Source organism: Rattus norvegicus, chromosome 14 (assembly GCF_036323735.1).
Source record: "Rattus norvegicus strain BN/NHsdMcwi chromosome 14, GRCr8, whole genome shotgun sequence".
In the NCBI taxonomy this organism is placed as follows: Eukaryota; Metazoa; Chordata; class Mammalia; order Rodentia; family Muridae; genus Rattus; species Rattus norvegicus.
Genome location: NC_086032.1, coordinates 56,725,713 through 56,747,079, shown reverse-complemented (window position 1 = coordinate 56,747,079; position 21,367 = coordinate 56,725,713). Strand labels below are relative to the sequence as shown.

Here is a 21,367-nt window from a genome sequence, read left to right as displayed (position 1 = left end):
TATTATACATTTCAGCATTTTTGAAAGTCATGCTCTTTTTAGTCTTTATTAAATGCCACTTGAATTATATTGTTTGTAGGTTCATGTCCTTTAACCACACTAGTTGGGTAGAACATCAGGTAGTTTTTGTTTTGTTTTCTTTGTTGGTTGGTTGGTTTGGGATTTTTTTTTTTTTGCTATCCTTTTAAAAAGTGAAAAGCCTAACTGCACTTTTGTTTTTGCCAGCCATATTTTAAAAGATTACATTCTCAATCTTGACATTCAAAGGAGATATCCCTTGATGCTGCAAATGTTCTAGCAGGATTAAGGGAAGAGAACTTAGTGTCTCTAAGAGCTCTTCACCCTATCTACAATATGCTTAATTCTCAGTGGTGGGCTGGAAAAAAGCATAGCGTGCAACCCTCTGACTTCATCAGAGGAGTCAGTTGTGTCAGTGTTACAATGTTAAATTTACTAAGTGGTAGAGAGAATTATTGCTGCAATGTACTGCTTTCTCAATGTTGCAATAACTGTAATCAAATTTCAATCATCACAATCGTTTTTCCTTAAAAATTTTGAAATGAAAATTAAGTAACTATAAATACGAAATGTTATTACCACGTGCTCTCTTGAACTCAGTTAAGTCACCACATGAAAACACCCCACACAATAACCTCTGATCCAATTGGTAAGATATAATTTGCCCATCTGGACAACAAATATTCTGTACACACCCATTCCTTAAAAATAGTCATAACAACCTGTAACTATACACAGAGAAGAACCTTAACATCCGTCGCCATGTTCTCTCAGCTTTTTCTCATTCTGGCCTCCTCTCTCCTCTTCTCCCTCCCTTATAAACCTCTGCTCCTGTCTCCCTTCCTTCTTGTCCAAGGACAGGCCATGTTTTGTCTTGTCTGCCTTCACCTGCATAATGACATCAACCTACAATGGAACTCCATAATAATTTCCTAAATGGCGTACCTTCTCAATCAGTGTTTTTCTACATATTACATTTATCATATTCAAAAACGCTTATTGTCCAGGAATCATGTGTATAGATTTGATATCTTCTTTCAAAGGTTATAATAAATATTATTAACCTTTCTGACTATGTAGTTGAAATATTGACCCCTAAGGAGAAAGACTACAGATTACATATCGTGTCCACAATGACTATAAAAACAGATTGCAGGTAAATATTTCAAGATGGGAAAGTATGTGATAGCTTCTTTGATATGTACAGTGATGCGATTCCACTGTACTAATAGACTTGAATGTGAAATGATTTAAGAGTATGGCTATTAAGCTTTCCCATTGAGAATTTAAAACTCAAGAGTGGGGTGTTTGCATCAGCTTGCCTGACTGAACAATTGATTAACAAGTGTTAATCTTAACTTAGCAATTTATAAAAGAGAGGATCAAACAAAAAAAAGGACTGTGACACCCTGCGCATGTGGACATTTCTCTTTGTTATCTTTTCCTCTGCATGCAGAAAAGCCAAGCTTTGGTCTATAAATGACCGTGACTAACCGGCAGACGACATATTTCGCGCCTAACAGGAAGATGATCTTAGAAGAATACCAGGAAGTAGCGAACAAAGTTGAAAAAGAAAAAAATAAAGGATTTTGCCAGCTAGTGAAGCATTTGAATCTGTTAATCAACTTCACTCTGAGCTTTCCTTTGTTTGCAAATGTAGACACTCCATGCTTAGCCTTGTAGGGGCTTGTTATTTGAGACAGAAAAACTTGGGTCAATTGAATTTCTGCTTTATATAAACTGTATTCTCTGTGCTATTTTCTTTCTCCATTTTTCTTTTAATGCCAGACTTGTGTGAAATGCAAACATGGAATGTTGCTTTCATTTATTTTAAGTTGAAAAGGAAAGCTTAAAATTTCGTTGAAAGTCTAATTCTGACATACATTATTTCTAAAGACTTCTTAGGTATTACTTGCTCGTATCCTTAAGAAGGTGTGATGTCCCAGTGTAGGGAAATGCCAGGGTAGGGAGACAGGAGTGAGTGGATGGTGGGGGAGCACCCTCATAGGACCAGGGGTAGGAAGGATAGTTTAAGGGGTTTCTAGAAGGGAAACCAGGAAAGGGGTAACATTTGAAATGTAAATAAATATAATATCTAATAAAATATTTTAAAAAGAAGTCTATTTTTGTAGCTGGGATGTGTCTATGTGTTTCATAATGAATACCCATCACCTTGTATCACACACACACACACACACACACACACACACACACACACACACACACACACACACACAGTAGGGGGAGAAAGAGAGAGAGATTTACTATATGGATACCATTGTTCCTGATAACATTATTTGGGTTTGGGAAGATATGTATATTATGTGATGTATGCAGAGTAACCAGTATAGAGACAAAAATTGGTATCTGTGGAAGCCTTGTATTTCCTTTGCCATCTTTAGATGCACTTATATTTATTCAGGCACATAAATATATATACTGTTGGGTATCTCTCCTAAAACAGGACATTACAGTAACATTTCAGAAGATCAGAAGACCAAATGGGTGCAACTGAAAGCCACAGAATAATACATATTTGATCAAGATTTACTTGTACACTAAGAGATGATTGGCAGGAACAAGCAATATTAAGCACTCAGCTCTGCTCAGAGGAACTACACTGAATACAGAGCCAAGAATACCATCTGTTGAATATGAAATTCTTGGATCAAGACATTATAGATACATTTCCCCAAACAGCAGGGACAGAAGTCTTTCTGGAAACAAAATCACAACAGGGTTGCAGAAACACCCAGTGAGAGAGAGGCAAATAACTGTTCTCTGCATGGCGGGGAGCAGACTCACTCACTGCCAGTGCCGTGTGATTAATTACCAGGCACGGTTCACGATGGTGGGAGTAAATAAATGTGTGTTAGGCAGTCACTCTGCTCAAGTAATTCTAAATCAGTGTATCAACTATGAGCCATAGTGGTATCAAAATCTTTCCACCTGCTGTGATATCTGCAGAATTTTTCACCCTCAGAATGCACAATACTGCCTGCCACACATTGTACTTTTTAAAGATAGCAGAATGATGTCTTGTGTGATATTCACTGGGAAGACACAATCAAAACTGTGGGGGAATGATTGATGGGTTCTTATCCCCAAGGTTTAACTCAAATGCAATTATATACTTTCATATTTGTATTGTTTGTTCTTACAACAACTGTAACACATGTATGTACATCGATATGATAAACTGACTTACTTTTCGGGCAGTTGTTTAATATCCAAAGAAGGATGGTTATTGATAAGGAAATAGCCTATGCAAATGAAAAGTGGCAGAGATTGGCAGGTAGGAAGTGACACAGTGGGAGTAATAAGAATGGGAGCGTATATGTTAATTAAGAGACTCAGATTTTCCTAACTGTACCCATTAGGAAAGCTGGAAACTTCTTTAAAAGGGGAACAAGAATACCCTTGGGAGGGAATAGAGAGGCAAAGATTAAAACAGAGACAGAAGGAACACCCATTCAGAGCCTGCCCCACATGTGGCCCATACATATACAGCCACCCAATTAGACAAGATGGATGAAGCAAAGAAGTGCAGGCAGACAGGAGCCTGATGTAGATCTCTCCTGAGAGACACAGCCAGAATACAGCAAATACATAGGCGAATGCCAGCAGCAAACCACTGAACTGAGAACAGGACCCCTGTTGAAGGAATCAGAGAAAGAACTGGAAGAGCTTGAAGGGGCTCGAGCCCCAAAAGTACAACAATGTCAAGCAACCAGAGCTTCCAGGGACTAAGCCACTACCTAAAGACTATACATGGACTGACCCTGGACTCTGACCTCATAGGTAGCAATGAATATCCTAGTAAGATCATCAGTGCAAGCGGAAGCCCTGGGTCCTGCTAAGACTGAACGTGATTGTTGGGGGGAGGGCGGCAATGGGGGGAGGATGGGGAGGGGAACACCCATAAAGAAGGGGAGGGGGAGCGATTAGGGGGATGTTGGCCCGTAAACCAGGAAAGGGAATAACACTCGAAATGTAAATAAGAAATACTCAAGTTAAAAAAAATAAAAAAATTTTAAAAAAAATTAAAAAAAAAGGAAGGCTGGAAACCACTATAAAGGAGATGGAAATGTTGAGTTCAGAATTCATCTTAATTGTCCCCTTTTCTGCCATTCAAACTAATTGTATGAAAACATTTTATCTTTGCTTTGAAAGTTGTGATCCAGTCCCTGAACTTGGACAGTAGGAAGCAGTTAGTCATTATTAATACAAAATAGATAACCATTAATTGGTTAATGGAAGGAATGGATGGTTCTGTGGCAAAGGGGTGCTTCTTAGCATTTTACATGTATTAACTCACTGTTCCTACAGTGACAAGAGTCACATAGCAAATTGATTTGAAGCCAGCTTTCTTTCTCCGGATTCTGTATTCTCATCACCCTTATTACCTAGTGAAGGAGCTAGGATGTTTTGCAACATATGCTTTGGAGTCTGTGCATGCCTATTGTGGGGGTTAGTTTTCACATGCATTAGACAGTGCATTAGCTGAGGACACTGTGTTTTTCTGGGTTATTCACAGAAACATAACCATAAAATGGATCAGTCTCGGAAGACACAAAGGAGTTTGCCAGTTCAGGGTAACATTTGCCAGCAAAATCTAAGCAGTGTGCACAGCACACAGTAGCTTGGATGAACTCAGTTTTATGAATCAATTCCAAACGTTAAGGTCCTTCTTCTTAACTGTCCCCCATCTTTTCTTTAAGTCTCATGCATGACATAGATTCACTTTTCATTGTATTCTTGCTTGCCTTCTTCCAGTTTCCTGAATTCTTGAAATCATAAGACACGGTTTAATAGATTTTATAAATTAAACTACATCTGATAAAAAAAATACATGTCAAGGGTATCAGTGATAATTATCAAAATTAACAATGGAAAGAACATCTTCCGAATGATTTGACTTGAAACATTATTGCTGACTCCTTAAAAATGAATACTTGATGTTAAGATATGAAAGAGTGCCACTTCTCTTTGATAATTTTTGTGCTAATGCCTGTCATCCTTTCAACTTCCTGAAAGTATTCAAAAATAACTAATCCTAATTCTTTTCTCTTACCTAGTAAGTATAATAAAACCTTTCAGTACTTTAAATGTTTTTAATAATAAGGTAATTCGGAGTTTTGCACTAGCATTTGTTTTGAAGGTATTAAAAGAATATAGCCTATTTAAGAGCCTAAAATACCCTACACTTATCGTTCATGCCCTCATCTCCTAATATGGTCCCTTTGCACTACAGTTTTGAAGTATTTCAGACATGTTATCTTGTAACTCTGCCCGAGTCAAAAAAAAACATTTAGAAACACTGCTTGTTTATTTAAGATAAGTAAATTCCTGGTTATTCATCACCTCTCTCTCACGTTGGAGATGTCCACATGCCAGTGATATGATGTGTTGGCAAAAGTTTGCAAAGTTATAGAAGGAGATACAAAGTGGAAAATGTTTTTAAATTATAAAATGTAAAAATGTTTTGATAGATAAAATGCATAAGTGTATTTTAGGAACAGAAAAAGAACTTGTAATAAAAACAGTAAGAACATGCATGCCTTTTAAAGGCCACCTTGCTATTTTAACAGTTTAAAGAGTTTTGGCTACTTTACCAAAATTATAAAATCCCAAGGTTTTTTTATTATTTTTATGTTTTACTTTTCTTGGCACTACTTGCATGTGAAACTAAGCAGGATTATAAATTTTTCTTCCTTCTGACAGGTATTATGTCCAAAATGGCCAAATCATAACTGTGTTTTTTATATTGTTTGAGTCCCAGCTTAGTACGATTAAGGCTAATATTAGAACAGTGACACATTTAGATACGATTTCTTACTCGAGAAACTTTAAAACCATTTTAGAAATGCTCTCTGCAACAATTTTCATTTTCCCCCCATAATTCTGCTTAATGATGCTCCTTGAATAGTAATTTCAGCTAATGGAGTTGTAACATTATATTCAGAGCACCATCGACTGAGTCTTAGAATAAGGGACGACAGAGAAAAGGCTATGTTAATGAGCTCCGCGGTTTAGCATTCATTCACTTCTGTTGAGTAAAGTGAGCCATTTTCTCCTGAAGACCCCAGATAACTTAGAGAGAGTTTAGAACTGCTCGTCAAATGCAATTTGACCTCATAATTACCACTGAAGATGTGATTAAGGAGCACCTGACTCAGATGTCATGTACATATGCACGCCACAAGTCATCACCCCTTCCTCTCCTTTGATTTTAGTGGCTGATTGCCAAGTCAGCAGGCTCTGAGAACTGACTTTCCATTTATAGTTTATTCAGGTCATTACACTTACACCGTGCGGGGTAAAAGAAGAGGTGGTCTTTTATGTATGCAAGGATCAAATGCATGTTCTATTCTCTGAGACTGTTTTAAAATGAAAAGAACCTAATCATTTCCTACAAGTAACTTGTAAGTTACCTTACAAGTAAATATAAATGCTATTAAATACTGGGGAAAAATATCAAACAATATGAATATTTACTGATACCTTTCCTGAAGATTTAAAAATCTCTGTATGGTTTTTATCCACCAACTTATGGATTTTGTTGAGGATTTTACTGTTTCAGACACATTAAACAGTAAAAATTAAAATATGTTTTCAATTTGTCAAGACACTATAATTGTTCCTTATTTGACTAAGATAATCGAGCTTGGCAAATATGGAAAACTTATTATTTATGTTGGGTGATTGCCATACTATTTCATGATGATATATCAAACTTTTATGTTCATTTACTGGTTTGTGGTCTACATAATTAAGTCTTAATAAAATGAAAAGGGTAGAATAAAAATAAAGTTGTTGCAAAGAAACCTTTGTATCACTGTTAGCTCCCATTTATTCTCTCAGGTACTTTTAAAATCATAAACTAAACCCCGTTAAACTATATTATATAATTACATATAATGTAGAATTCTTGATCTACTTACCTATTTATAAAATAAAGCTTTGATTCAACTCAAGAACTTCAGGATGCAGAAACACATGTGAGATTCAAGATGAGTCTAATCAAACACTGGGGCAAAATGGATGATTAAAATAAATGAAAACTAGAAGTATTTATAATTGTTGAATTGTGAAATTGCAATCAGGCTCTATATGAAGTACAATGATTTAAATTTTGGCATTTTTTTCACCAATCTGTCACCTGCTGAAGTAACTATTCTTTCCCTAAAGGAGTGCACACATTTTCCTCATATTCTTCCTCATTGCATATTCTCAAAAGGGCCTGGAACACTGCTAATGCTCAACAGCGTTCTCTCTCTATTTCCTATGGATACTAGGAAACATGTTATTTCTGTATTTGTCAACAATGACATTATCCACTTCCATACAAACATAAAAGCAAGGGCCAACATTTTATACTTTGTTAGCTATTACGCTGAAATGTTAAGTGAAATATACATGACCTTGGGAGGATTAGAGCCAGCAAAAGGGGAAAGTAAGGAATTTATGCTGTAGACAAGTGTTCAGGGCCTCCCCTGAGCTTGATGATATCTCTCTTCTTCAACGGAAACTGGCTCCTTTTCTCTGAGATTATCTGTTGCACTAGTATCAATGCTGACATCTCCCAGGATTCTTAACTCGTTAAGGATTATGTGATACTCTGTGAATATGATGAGATTAAAAGTCTTTCCCCTGGTAAATTATATCATTACCTCAGAATCACATTTTTGCATACAGATATGTGTACATTTCTAGAAATACCAGTCCATGCAGACAACTGTCGTGCAACTTAAATGCCTCTAATTATTTAAAGACTTTTTTGGGTTTTGGGTTTTTTGTTTGTTTCTTTTACGAAAAGGCTGAGTAAAACCACGGTAGACGCTTAACACCTCAGTTCCATTGGCCTTCTCATAAAGTTCTGAAGTGCCTGCCCATTTGTGCTGGTGAACTTTCAAATAGATTCTCATTTAACACTCATTTTTCTATCCCTGTGACTAAATAGAGATATGGAAGAGAAATCTGTATGTCCATTTTTTGCCAGAGACTGCTACAATCTTACTACGCAATTATGCCAGGAAAGGTAGCCCATACTTACAAGTGTATGTGCCACTGAACAATTGCTCAAGTGTGTGTGTGTGTGTGTGTGTGTGTGTGTGTGTGTGTGTGTGTGTGTGTGTGCGCGCGCGCGCTTGTGTTTCTCTCTCTCTCTCTCTCTCTCTCTCTCTCTCTCTCTCTCTCTGTTTATTCTCTGAGGCAAGCTGGCCCATTTTTCTATTGTTTGCTCCTGCATCTATCCACCAAAGAATAATGTGCTGTAGGAAATCAGATTTCCAGTGACTTGGATGTTCTAGTTTTACTTCCCACATCTCTGTACCTGATTTTCAAACAGAATAGGTTGGTCTTTGTCATAAACCACAAGGAATTATTTTGAATCCTCTATAATAAGTGCTTTGTGACAAATAGAAACTAGCAGGAAGACCCATTTCCATTACTTGCATTTCATTAGCGTTTTAGGAGAATCAATGACAGCGCAGCTTGTTTCTCTCTTGCCCTGCGTGATAGTCAAAAGACAAAACATACTTTTTTGCATCATTCTTGTTAAATAAGATACAGAGTAGACCTTGCTATGGAAAATGACTTATAGGCTTCTTTCTGGTTCTCGGTGCTCATTAAAAATATACCCTCAAAGACCATCTTGATGTAGAAAAAGAACTTTAAATTTCTTTAGCAACTATATTCGGTGTCTAGAAGATTATTTGGAAGTTATAGAAAATATACTGCAAATTAGAGTAAAATCTCTACGTGTATTATATGCTATAAATATATTAACTTAAACTCAACAAAAAATTTTTAAAGAGGCTCCACTACAAATACTTTTACCCTGTGGTCTGTCATGCTTGTTCCTTCCTATATCCAGCCCAGTGTTGCTGTGAACATAGTAAAGTTACACTCCCTAAAGTTTTAAAAGACAATATAAACCAAAACAAATCAAGTAATATCATATGTAAGAAAGCATGTTATTGATGAACTAAGCGAATTGAAGATAATAAAGAAACTGGTGTATATTTCTTAGGTCATTCACGTCAGCCTATGAGTTCAGCTGGTAACTGTTGTCTGAAGGTGATAGACCGTCTTCCACCTTTGCAGTCCATCCAGGGTAGACATGTTTTTATAAGACGTGCACTGCAAGTTCATTTTCGTCTCTGTATTTGGGGACATATCTTCAATTTCCACATCCTAAAACAGTGAGGATTCTTATCTGTTAGCGTCCCAAGCAATACTTGAATTAATGCATGTGGAAAGAAATCTGGAAATTAACATTAATAAGGGTGATAGTTCCACATTTCAGCATGAGAGTCACCAAAACCAAAGCAGTGTGCAGACATGTTGTGGGGATTTCCATAGGTATCTTCAATAATCTCTGTAATAGAAATAGTCACCATATCCTGATTGGCATTAAAATGAGATGGCTGTCTTTCACCCAGACATTACATAAGGACATGTTAAAACAAATCAAGGAAAGGCTACATAACATGTGTTGCCTGTAAAAAAGACGGAAAAAGTTTCACAATGGATTTTGAGTTAAGATGTGTATTTTGTTGGTAAAAATTGTTTTGGTTTATCCCGGGGAATCACAGACAGGTCCTACTGAGATAACAGGAAGCATTTCTGATAAACAGAAGCAAATCAGCAAGGCACACACATCCAGCCTGGGGACTGGGAGCAGTTTCACAGCATCTGTTAGAGGCAAATGGAACTGGGGAGAGCTTTAGCAAAAATCCTGCCCTTCGTCCAGATACCACTGATAATGAACACATAACAAAAAAACGGATGGTTCAGTTGAAGGCTGCTTCTGGAAAACATTGCCTGCAGCCAAAGAACATCTCCTTTTTAATCCTTAAAAGCATCTAAGTTGAGCCTCGTGATCCATTTGACCAAAACCACTCGCTTCAGGGATGCATTATTCGGAAGTTAGTATCAAATACCAATTTGTCGTACATTTCCTCTGTTATGCGAAAACACAAGATCCTTGGGTTTAAATACTGATGGCCAAACTGGTAATTTAAAAAAAGGGTAACATTAAGGTAACAAAATAAATACAGTACATGTATTTATATTTTCAGAGACAAAAGACCCTGACCTATAGAGAAGGTAAAAATATTATAGAGCAAACTGAATTATAGACCTGTACAATAGTGCAAGATTTGTTCATGGCCACAACTGTGGCTTTAAATATCTCTGATGCTATTTTCTTTTTTATTTTAGGCTATTAACAAATTGTGTTTATAGAAATTAGTCACAGGGTGGAATTTACACGGAGGGTAAATTATATTTCTTTGGTTTAGTGAGTCCCTGTGTGCCACCTTCACTTTCACCCTGAGTATAAAACAGGAGAATGAGTAACAGTAAGAGACCCAAAGGGATCAAAGGAGTGCAATGGGTACACCCACTAGGGGGCTATATAATATTTCTCCTACTACTGAGAGTCCATTCACTGCCACAGAGCTGGGGGTTTTTTTGTTTGTTTGTTTGTTTGTTTTTTTTGTTTTTTTGTTTTGCAGCTCTTTTAAGGTGTTTGCTTTTTAGAATACAACTGTTCAAGTTTTATCTTGCAAAATGACTTGTGGGAAGGCTTTTCTATGTAGGTATTTCTGCCATGATGAAATAATACAAGTCATTGGTTATTGTTTTTAAAAATATTTTGGATAGATCTTGCCTTAGTCTCTATTTGCTATAACACAATACTGGAAACCTGTTGTAGTAATGAAGAGAAAGACCTTAGTTCACTATTCCAAAGACTGGGAAATCTGAGACTGACTGATGGAAGCAAAGTCTTGCTCTGTGATTTCAGAGAGAGAAGATGAAGAGAGTCTGTCCAGAGATTGGATAGAAGGTGTTTTTTCATTAGGTCATGAGGCCAGCACCCCCATGGAGTCCTCACCCCGTAAACATCTCACTGTTTACTCTTGTCTTGTAGGCTGTGTTTTCAACGCATGTACCTGGGTGACAAAAGATTTGCAGTATTTATATGAAGCTCAAACACTATACCATCTAAAGGGAAAAGAACCAGGTCCCTGCAGATGGCTGCACACTAGTGGATAAAGCTCTGGAAATGAAATAATCAACTGAGGTGCTCCAGAGGGAGATGATGTCCTTTGTAAACAACGAAACACACTGATACAAAATGCAGAAGGATCACATAGCATAAAATTCAGAAATTCTTTTGGTTAATTCTAAGCTGATTTGCATATCTAATTACTATATCAATACATTTTATTCTGATAGACTTTATAACATGATTATTTCATCCTTGACTATATATAAATCATCACACCGTTGCTTGATTTCTCCAATATGATTCAGCAGGAATGTCAAAAATGCTTGAGCATTTTATATTTCCAGGACTGAAATGGCCTCGCTACATTTTTACCTATGCAAATAGGTAGCATAAAAGCTAGTATATGGAAAAAATCTCTGTGACCATAAATAATCTTAATAAATATTAAAATAACCTATAGAGTAGTTGTTCTTTACCTTCCTAATGCTGCAACCCATTAATTACAATTCCTCATGTTGTGATGATCCCCAACCATAGAATTATTTTTGTTGCTACTTCATAACTGTAATTTTGCTATTGTTATAAATTGTAAGGTAAATAGGTTTTCCAGTGGTATTAGCCAACCCTTGTGAAAGAAAGGGTCATTCACTCCTCATAAGTGTCATGACTCACAGGTTGAGGATCTCTGCCATAGTGGATTTTTTCTAATAATCTACATCCTGATTCATTTAAAATATATGAAATTTCTCTGCTGTTAAAATGATTGGGAAATCAGAAGGAATTATCTCCGGTCCGTGGAGTTTCTTTAGCTTAGATGTACAAGAAAGTCTAATTCTCAAGCTTTAAGTCATCTATCCCAAATTGAATATGTGATCAAGCTTACTTGAAAATACCATGCTGGGTCACTGACTTTGGAAACAAAAATGGGGAAGGAAGCACCTGAGAGATATAAAAAGCATCTAATGGAGAATTTCCTTTCACCTTGCCTAAAATACTTGGTAAAAGTATTCTCTCAGTTAAAGCATAGCAAATTTAGAATTTCTTTTGGTAGGCTATAATTAAGCTGTAAAACATATAATCTCACATAATTTAATTAAAACTGTACCTAGAGTTTAAAAATAAATGATTTTATTGTTGGAAAACATAGATAATAGTTTAGGGATAATCAAATTTGATGCTCAGGACTATATTGATATATGAAAATTATCTTCTGCCCTTGTATCAGAAATAACAGGGAAAACACACTTAAATTTATTTAAACTTAAGTGTTTAACTGAGAGTTATCTTAGTGAAAGTATAGGTCTCTTGTGGTAAATATTAGAAATATCCACAAATTCTTGCTAGCTGTCATCATCGAGCCATATGACATTAGCGGGGTATTTTCATTTCAGTCAGCAAAGTGTCTCACTTGCTAAGCTCCCAATCTCTATCCCACGCTGCCACTGGCTACTGTCTGAGCCCAGCAGCAACCTTTCCATCCATCTAGTTCGCAAGGTGGGTCACTGCCATGTCAGTTTATACAGAGGCCATCTATCTCATGGCTCTTTTACTGTGTACTCTGCTCACATTCCAAGCATCTGCCTCCTAATGGTTATAGTATCAACTCCCAGCAACCTGTTAAAAATCAAGACCCATAAGAACAATAATACCAACCAATCAGAGCTCTCAGAGACTAAACCAACATCCAAGAGTACACATGGACAGACCCATGGCTCCAGCTGCATATGGAGAAGAGGATGGCTTTGGTGTGCACCAATGGGAGGAGAATCCCTTGGTCCTGCCAAGGCTCAAACTCCCAGTGTAGGAGAATGTCAAAACGGGGAGGAGGCAGCCGTAACACCCTCATAGAAGAAAGGGGTGTGGGGGATGGGATAGGAGTTTATGGACGGAAAACCGGGAAAGGGAATAGATGACATTTGAAATGTAAATAAAAAATATCCAATAAAAAAATCAAGACTCAATAAGCTTGTAGTTTAGCAATCAGAAACATATCAGTAAATTCAAAACCCACAAACGTCTGCAAAATAAACTCACAACCAATCGATAATGATATAAACCGCCCACCTAGATAACATATATTCACCTATAAAAATCTATCCCTTATGAAATACTCATAACTACCTGCGACCATTTAAGGCCACATGGATCTGGGTCCTCCTTTCTTTCTCCTGTCTCTCCCCTTACCAAAACTCTTTCCCTGCCTTATTTTAACTGTCCAATCATGGGCTTTGCTCCATCCTGGCCATCCCTCACCTGCATAAAGACAACAATCCATATAGGTCATTGTTTCTTTATTCCTTGGTAAGGAAACGTAATGTTTTAAACATTTAAAGATTAGATAGTTGTCAGTGTGTGAAAGAGAACAAATCAAATTTGGAGATTCTGGACTTCTTTTTCTTTGCATTATAAAATTCGTTACTGAGTTTATTGTTTCCTAAGAAACAGAAATAAACCACGCCCATAAGCATATTTCCAGTAAAAGTTCATGCACACTGAAAGAATATTAATTTACCTCTTGTCACTGCTGCGATTTCATTCTATTGACATGTGTCGGTTTTCTATTTATATGGCCCATATGTTTATATGTATATTATATATGTATATATATGCCTATTGTGTGTGTGTGTGTGTGTGTGTGTGTGTGTTTGTACAAAGAGAGAGGGATAGAAAGGGAGAGAGAGGGTGGTGGGGAAAGAGGAGGGAGTTGGAGGTGGGGATTTACCAAAGTATTATCACTATGCAATAACAAGAAATTAATGCATGCTTGGCTGCTCATTTTTCTCACTATGATATAATGATATACTTATAACATTATGTGTATAGAAAATACCTACACATTTGCAAATATATACTATATATGCCTTTACCATATGAATTAAGCAAATATTTTTCTTAAAGCTTCATTCCTTAATAAGCAATTTCCCTAAAAACTTTTATTTTAATTTGTTATCCATTAAGTAACTAAAACAAGGATAATTTTAAAAACCAACTGGCAGGGTTAATTGCAGGCTCATCTTTGTAAATTTTCCTGTGAATAGTTTTGCTTTTTATATGTTCAATGGATTAAGGAACTACTCATGTCTCAATTTTAAAATCAAAAATACTTTTGAAATAAATGATTTAAGTGAGAGCCAACATACTGAAGGAGACAGTCAGACTTCATTATTATTGGGTAAAGATATTTGCATGTTTTAAAGGAAGAGGATTTATACATAGAAATGATACTTTATGAAAGAACGTTCATATCATGGGTTATCTAAAAGAATTTATTTTACGGTAACACTGAACCCCAACATCTTGCTCATAATTTTAAATGATAAATCAACAGGGGGTTGATTTATGTCAGAGTATGTGCTCTCTCCCTCCCCTACAATTTCTGTGCCTATAAGAATAGGTTTCTTATGACCAATTAAAGCTGTGCAAACATCTCTAAGGGTGTTTCCATGGTTTACCACTGGGAAAAAAGTCACCCATAATCATAAGATATTTTTGAGAAATGTAATTTAGTATAATTTCAGTCAATATTTAAAACCATTATATAGCAATCAGAATAATCTTATATCAAGTACCTATTGATATATATATATATGTACATATATATATATATATGTTGCTTTTTATTTTTCCCACCACCCTAAAATGTAAGAGCTATTAGCTCAGTTTACAAGAGTGCAAGAGATAGGACAAACTGCACAGCCACAAAATGAATTATTGTTAGAAATGGTCACGTCTATTCTTGAGATGACGGGGGGAGGGGTGGGGTCAGTTTAGAGTCTACATGAGTTCACATCCAAATCATTAAGAACATTTATAGGTGGCACAAATTTTCAGTGTTTATAATAATGTTTGTTATGCTTTGTTTACTTTGTTTTTGCAAAAAGTTTTAATGCCTAAGCAGAAGTATCTAATTAGTGGATTCTCTCTATTTTTCCCAGCAATGTCAATGTAATTGTATAATGTTTAGCCAATGGAGCTATAGAAAGAATGCAACAATTGAGCATCAGATGTTGTGTGTTTATAATTTTATTAGATGATTGCTCTTGAATTGGCATGTTAATAGAGGAAAGAAGGCCGGGGTTTAGAAAATGAAAAAATAGGAAGGAAATTAGCCTAAGTATGGCTCTCACTTTGGTGTGTATGTTATAGGAACAACATTACAATGCCCGCATGTATGTCCATACACATGCATGCAAAATATTGTTTCGGCCTAAATGAAAATAAAAACCTGATATGTTTAATCTAGAGAGAATACACAAACTGGGTAGTAGAGAAAGAATCACAAAGTTGAGTCTGGTAGATGGATTTTCTTGAGGAAGTGCAATATACAACTCCAATCAGAATATGAGTTTAGACAAAGGGAGGAGGGAGGAAGTGATTTATGTCAGTATTAAATAAAGTCTAAATGAAAGCTTGCGTATTTATGCAAACCATGAATTCTAGTAAGATATGTTGAGTCAAACCAAACAGATATGCTGATGTATAACTTCATGTACAAGTGCTCATACTTTCTGAGACTCAATAAAGGGGTTATAGATACAAGATGAGACAGTCACCCTTTTTGTGTACTTAGCATTGGAAGCCTGCAAAAGTTTAGAATTCCTGGCATCTTGTGAGTGGAGTAGTTTTAGTCTCTGATTCTCTGTGAGTCATAAACAGAGGAATGAGAGCTAATCCAAGCTTGCAGAGTAGTGGAAGAACAATAGCAGAGGTCTCCTGGTCTTTCTTCATTGTCTTTCCGGTTGACTCCAGTTTTCTCAGTAAGCCATAAGTAAAGAGTCAGGGAAACAGAACTGTGATATGAATGTCTTATACAGAAAATTAGAAAAAATATTTCTTTATCTATATCACTCTGGACATGCATTTTTCTTATATCTTTGGCATGTGGAAAATTGGTTTCATAATCTCCAGAGGAAAAATTGCTAATTTTTGCCTGGAGCATTCTCTTTGCTGATTCCTATCTGAATATTTTCAACTCTCAAATTAATTTTACCCTATTTGCTATGTTGGCTGTAATGAATCATATTCAGAACCAGCAGAAAGTTATACAAAAGACTACAGAGGAAAGAAAAACTGCATCTGTTTTTTTTTTAACTGATTCTGTTGATTCTTACCAGGTAGCATTTTTTTCTATCTCTTATTCTCATTTATATGAAAATCCAGATAGAAATGAAAGTAATATATTAGCTGTTTTGGGAGAAAATGTTAAGTCAATTATACTCTTGCAAGATTTATAAGAACTAAAGTGAGTTTAAATTTGAATTGTCAAAGGAAATTTTACATGCATTAAGCACTCAGAAAACCCATCATATGTTACTTAATTATGTACTGGGCTTTGAACTGCTGCATTTAAAGTAGTATTTTTATCCTAAAAAAATGAGTTTGCTTAGGGAACTGATTCTATGCATCACTATGCATTTAAATTATACCTGTGGGTATAATTCAGATAGTCATATATGTTGGCAGTGAGATTTGGAGAAGAGAGTGTGGGTGTTAGACAATGAAACAAGGAGTTTTCCCCCTTATAGGCATCTGCTTTGAAAAGCAACAACAATTGTCTTGTCTGTCTAATGCTAGTGCCTTCAACCTCATATGTTAAGGTGTTCTGGATTCTTTGTTATAACTTAGAATTTTAAGAATATGTACATGCTGAATCCCTGAATATTGAGCTTTTATTTCTAAGTAGAAAACAGCTTATCTCAGAAGAGTAAGTGCTGACCTTTAAATCTTCCTTTCAACTGAAATTTTCTTGAAACACATTAAGCCCACATTTTTAAAATGCAAAGCACTGCAGAGATAGAGAACTATTCAACGATATAGGAGAGGATCCCGTGTGTGCATGGTGCATCAGTATACGCTCATAGGGAAATATGGACAGATCACGCACTGTGCTGCAAATGAAAGTATGTGGGAGGAATATGCAGTCTTAACAAACATGTCTCTTCATGCATGAGAACCCTCACATTGCTTTGACCCCAGTGACTTCAATATTATTAACGTGGATCACTTCTCAAGCCTTACTAACATTTTAATATCTGCACTAACAGAATTATTTGGAATGGAATCAGATGTTGAGAATCCCAGCAACAGGCATCATACTTCATACTGTTATTTTAAATGAAGAGTGGTATGTCTGGTAGCCTGAAAAAGTAGCCACATTTGAAACAATATTAGTGTTCGTTTTATTCTTGTCTAACAAAAAAGTCCTAAATCCAGAGTCATAATATCACCTGGTCCCAGCCTGAGCTAAAAACCAAATTGAGGAAGACAATGCTTTACTTTTTAAGCCATCATGGGAGGATGAACTTAAGAGGTGGAGGCAGCATGTCTGGAAGGATCACTTTTACTGTGTGGCCGATTGTGAAGATAAAACAAGGAGGAAAAACATTAATGAACAAAAGCCATGGGCTTATGCAAGGTGCAAGCCCATACTTGACAAGGCGACTGTCAAGTATACAGAACCAAGTTAGATGTTGGTAGCTGAATATGTCATTTGAATATCTAGTTTTCACTGGCTTTATTTTTCGTAACAGTTTTTAATTTATACAGTCAAAATAATGACTACTTAGGCGACCTAACATTTAAGATCATTAAATTTGAATTGATTCATATTTCATGTGCATTACTGTTACATTTTGATAAAGCTCCAATAAAAGTTTTATATACCTGAAAATTATTGAACAATTGTTAAGATCAGGACATAATTTTTTAAAATTTGATACTAGCATTAGTATATTCAAGAGGAAGCTACAGTCTGCAGTAGTACCTTAAGACCAAATATTTATTCAGCTTTCCTTTTTAAATATATGACATACTATATAACCAGTATCTTTTTCCTTTTTTTCTCCTGTTTTTCTTCAGCAGTGTCTTTTTATTGTAATAATTGTGCATTCTAGGAGATACCACACAATTTATGCGCCTCTTTTCTGATGTGTTCATGTAGTTTACACACACACACATATACATTTATTGATATATATTTATATATAATTATAACATAATTTATGTAATTAAACATGTAGACAATGTTGAAGAGACATTTTATTTATTTTTCAATACAACCTCTGGAAATTTCTATGTAGTCATTTTGATTCTATAAGTATTGCCATCGCTAGTTATACGTTATGCTATTTCCTTTTAGAAAACAGTTTACTTAGTCTTCTTAGACTCAATATTCTGACTGTACTGTATAATTTCAACTGTATATTTAGAATATTTTCCAGCATATTGCTTTGCATGTTTCATTGTCACTTGTCAACATTTACATGTTCTAGTATGATATGAGCTTTGCTGTGAAATCATCAACTTCTGCTTCTTGTTCTACCAGAGCACAGGATGACTCAAGTTGGTAGATTATTTGCACACCATGCACAAAGCCTTTGGGTTGATCTTCCATCAATGCATAAGCTGTGCATGGCAGTTCATACCACTGATCCTAGCCCTTGGGTGTGAGCAAGACTCAAATCTTAGCAACCAGATTAAAAATTCTCAGTCCCCTTTAGCTACAGGCTGAGTTAGAGGACAAAAAAAGGAAAGGACCACTATGCAGTCTCAAAACAAACAAAAAGCTACTGTGAGCATTTGACAACATGATCTGTGGGAGCTTTAGAGAAGGTGTATTATCTCTAATGGTGTTAAGTTATACTGTGTGACAGACACAGTTAAAACAAGTGACTATAAAAGCATCCAGCTATCCCTTATGTATGCCATCGTTTGGCCATTTTAACTTACATTAGAAAGGAAAATCAGCCTTTTCTTATAGGTAAATGGTACAATATTTGAGTGAATGAGTGTATAGTGCCTCTTGACACAATATTATCATCTAACACAGCATTGTTGTTTTTCAAGAAAATGTTATGCTTTTTTGCATTATAATACATTGTCATGCACTCTGTGTTCTCACACTATTTTAAGCAACTACTTATAATGATTTTAATTTGCAAGACTGTGTGGCTAATAAGCTTTCTGTTTAAAATCCTCACACTGAGCTTTCTAAGAGGACGTGGTCTACATATAAAATCGTTGCAGAAGCATCTGAACTATAGGCAGAGATACATTACGAGCTGCCGTGACTGTGTTTTTTGTGGCTGCCTAGTTAGCTGTTGCTGGAACAGCTGAAGTATGAGCTTACTGATCCACTAAAGCCAGCTCAAACAAGAAGTACACCAACCTCAGTGGGACATCAAACTCATATACAGAGTTGAGTTGAAAAAATCTGCTTGGAAACGTGTTCATGGGGTGGGAATGCTACTTAATGTAAAGACACAAGTTAGTCTTCATAAACACATGACAGTTTCTTTGAAGTATTCCAAAACGTTCCTTCGAATGTAATAAAATGGAAAAGTGCACCTTTTAGCTTAAGTGATTATTTTTATAATTATAAATGGTATGGATAATAAATTTGCTTGTTGAAAATATACAATTCAAAATATAACTTGGAGACACTCTTACTGAACATTTATCATACATCAAGTATTTCATTTTTAATAGTGTGTATGTTAATATACAGCTAATGAGTCATTTATATGTAATAATTGAATTTTATTACATTAAATTATATCTTAAATCTAACATATATTTAACTCATGTGCATATGAATGACTACAATAAATATATTATAGTTAAAAAATGTATATGGCTGATCCTGAAGAATCAAGATTGTCTATTTGGAGCTAAGTACAAAAAACTTGAATAAACATCTCAAATATATTTAACTATGCGTAGTTGTTGAGCAGGAGAAATTGAAACTCCCTGAATACAGTCCCTTTCTTACATCTTTATTTTCTGGAAGTTCTTGCTCCAATCTGGGGAAAAGACAGACCCCCTCCATGAAAAAGTCAACCTCACTAGTTCAGAATCTTTGGCAAGTACTACTATATGTGTAAATATGTTAAACACAAAGACCTAAGGCATACAAGTAGAGAAGCATCAAGTTCATTCTGTGGATTTATGCCAAGAAAATAACCTACATATTTAATTTAAATGCTATAATTTATTTCCTGCACATGCGTGTGTGTGTGTGTGTGTGTGTGTGTGTGTGTGTGTGTGTGTATGTTTAGGGTGTATACATGTGTGTATGTGGAAGTCAGAAGATAGCATTCAGTGTCTTCCGTTATTTCTTTCCACTCATACTGTTTGAGACATTGCCCATATTCAGTCTCTCTGAACATAGGACATCACATTCCAGAAAGATTTTCTGGATGTTCCAAGTTCTGTCTCTGCCTCTTTGCCCCTCCTCCTGCACACCCCCACCCCCCACACACAGACACGCACATGCGCGCGCGCACACACACATACACACACACACACATACACACACACACACACACACACACACACACACACACACACACACACACACCGTGAACGATGCCCTGCCTAGAGTTTATAGGCTGCAAGTGAACCAAGTTCAAGTCCCTAGCTATACAGCAAGCACCAATGGGCCATCAGTCCAGTCTCTGTGGTTGTTTTCTTTAAATAACAACTAAATAGAAGGGAGAAAAACAAAATATGCTTATTGCAATCACTAATTTCCTGCTTGAAAGTCGTTCATTGCATATCTGAAATTGCCCAGTCTGTCTTGTCCCATTCTCGTCCTCCTGTGTCCATGTGGGGAGATGATATTCATGGTTAAAGGAATTTGCTGATATATCCTAAATTTCTGATCAAAAATCCCCTTAAAAGTTGTGGTGAATTTGTTTTCTGTTTCTTGAGCTTATGGTCTGCTGCGCACTGGGGTTATATTACCTAAGAATATAACAGCTTTAGGTAGATACAAAATTGTTAGGACGGAGATAGAAAGGAGGCTTATTTTCTGCTTCTCTAGATGGAAAAAAAAAACACTTCCTGGTTAGTTTCCAGGCTAATAGTTCTTAGCATTGTCTCTAGGCTCCACCCCAAACCGTAGTTATTTGGCAATAGCCAGGTAGGCTCCGCCCCACAGTTACCTGGCAACAGCCAGGCAAGCCTGACACTATAAAGGGGGCAGCTAGCCCTGCCTCTATCTTGCTCCCTTTTGTTCTCTCTTGCTATCTTGCTCTCCTGCTCTTGCCCCCTTCCTCCTTTGTCCTCTCTCTCCCCCTTCCCCTCCTTCGCTTCTCTACACATGCTCATGGCCAGCCTCTCTCTCTCTTTCTCTCTCTCTCTCTCTCTCTCTCTCTCTCTCTCTCTCTCTCTCTCTCTCTCTTTCTCTCCAATAGTAGATCAGCATTTGGGCCAAAATATGTATTTCATGATACTAACATTTTATCAGAATGATAATATAATACTTCCTGGTCACAAGAGATTGGGACTTGATTATTCATTTCAAGTCAATTTTCAAGAAAATTGCTT

At 36.2% G+C, this 21,367-nt stretch overlaps 1 protein-coding gene and 1 long non-coding RNA gene across 14 annotated transcripts in view; both read left to right on the top strand.

The window, feature by feature from the left end:
- Positions 1-21,367, top strand: part of Pcdh7 (protocadherin 7) — a 430,160-nt gene that overhangs the window by 367,897 nt on the left and 40,896 nt on the right. The gene's annotated exons all lie outside the window — the stretch shown is intronic.
- The window catches only part of LOC134481751 (uncharacterized), a 55,342-nt gene that overhangs the window by 33,476 nt on the left and 499 nt on the right, over positions 1-21,367 (top strand). The window contains exon 1 of the long non-coding RNA XR_010057519.1: positions 1-21,367. This exon is cut by the window's left edge and continues 33,476 nt beyond it. This is a non-coding gene — a long non-coding RNA (uncharacterized LOC134481751).